At 46.9% G+C, this 1,773-nt stretch overlaps 1 non-coding gene across 1 annotated transcript; it reads left to right on the top strand.

Moving 5' to 3' along the window:
* Positions 1-383: 383 nt before the first annotated feature.
* On the top strand, positions 384-458 carry Trnaa-cgc (transfer RNA alanine (anticodon CGC)). Its single transcript has one exon. It is a non-coding gene; the product is annotated as a tRNA-Ala (tRNA).
* The last annotated feature ends 1,315 nt before the right edge of the window (positions 459-1,773 follow it).

The raw sequence follows: 1,773 nt of genomic DNA, 5'->3' as shown, positions 1-1,773 counted from the left end.
GACTAGTCTCAACCGATTAAAACTGTGTGCCGGACCGAGACTCGAACTCGGGACCTTTGCCTTTCACGGGCAAGTGCTCTACCAACAGAGCTACCCAAGCACGACTCATGACCCGTCCCCACAGCCGTAATTCCGCCAGTACCTCGCCTCCTACCGTCCAGCACACAGTTTTAATCTGCCAGGAAGTTTCATATCAGCGCACACTTCGCTACAGAGTGAAAATCTCGTTCTGGGAACATCCCCCAGTCTGTGGCTAAGCCATGTCTCCGCAATATCCTTTCTTCCAGGAGTGCTAGCTCTGCAAGGTTAGCAGAAGAGCTTCTGTAAGGTTGGAAGGTAGGAGACGAGGTACTGGTGGAATTACGGTTGTGGAGACGGGTCGTGCTTGGGTAGCTCAGTTGGTAGAGCACTTGCCCGCGCAAGGCAAAGGTCCCGAGTTCGAGTCTCGGTCCGACACACAGTTTTAATCTGCCAGGAAGTTTCATATCAGTGCACACTCCGCTGCAGAGTGAAAATCTCATTCGAGTCTCACCGTATTACGGGCTGTATGCTGTCGGGCGTTCTCAATCTGTAGCAATACTCCAGAAGTCAGAAGTCCTCATCGTTTACTCCTGATCGCAGAGCGAAGTTGATTTTGCAGCATGTCTGAATAAGAAGTACTGGTTACCTTCACTCCACTGTTCACGTAATGCTCCACAATTACTTCATTCGCATCCCGGAAGAGAATGAGCGTGACTTTTCCAGCAAACGGTTGAGTGCGAATTTTTTTTTTTTTTTTTTTTTTTTTTTGCTTTCGGCGATGCGTTGTGGAGCAATTCTTTGCTTGACCTTTTCGATTCTGGTTGGTGATGGATGACCCAGGACTCATCGCTTATATCATTTTCTCCCAGAAATGCATAACATTGTGAACAATGTTCTGCGCTGAACCAATCTTCAAATCTGTGGTTATTTCGTTCAGAGTTAAGCGTCTGTTCTTTATAATCTCCTCGATTAACGCAGTGTTATCGTCCGTCACTACGCGGTAGCCTGGACTGATCCACGGGCAAACGCATCACAGATCGCTACTCAGTCACTGTGCACTTTGATAGCGGGGCGGCCATCTCGTTCTGGACATTGCTGCCATCTCCTGCGTTATAGCATCACACTGCCACCTGTTGGTCACTTTCTGAATCACAAGGAAAACTACTGACACCTACCAACTACATCGCACAACAAATTTTATGGAACTTTTCAGGTTTTCATTTGAAACACACTCCTACTTGAGTTCACACACTGCCATTTTGTCATTTGGAGATAGTGAGTGGAGCTGTGGAAGCTAGAAAATGGAGTGTAAAGTGCAGAAATAGGAACACATCCGACGTATTCTTCTGTTTGAGTTCAATAGAGGGGTGACAACAGAGGAGGCAGCCAGATACATTTGCGCCACGTGTGGGGATAACGCCACTGGACAGAACACGCAAGAAAATGGTCTCGTTTTGAGAAGGGTCATTTTGGCATTAGTGACTCTCCAAATTCAGGAAGACCTTCCGGAGTTTGATGAAGATAGTTTAAACGCATTAATCCACGATGCTCCATGTCATTGTACTCGAGAACTGTCAAACAGGATGAAACGTGATCATTCCAACATCTTGCGAGATATGCATGCACTGTGGAAGGTTCAAAAATCGGGTGTATGGGTACCGCATGCCCTGAGCCAAAATCATAAAAATCAACTGGTGGTCATATGTTCGTCTCTCGTTGCTCGTCATCAATTGGCTCGTGAACTACACCGAC

The sequence above is a fragment of the Schistocerca serialis genome, chromosome 2 (genome assembly GCF_023864345.2).
Source record: "Schistocerca serialis cubense isolate TAMUIC-IGC-003099 chromosome 2, iqSchSeri2.2, whole genome shotgun sequence".
Lineage (NCBI taxonomy): Eukaryota > Metazoa > Arthropoda > Insecta > Orthoptera > Acrididae > Schistocerca > Schistocerca serialis.
This window is presented reverse-complemented; position numbering and strand designations above follow the sequence as displayed.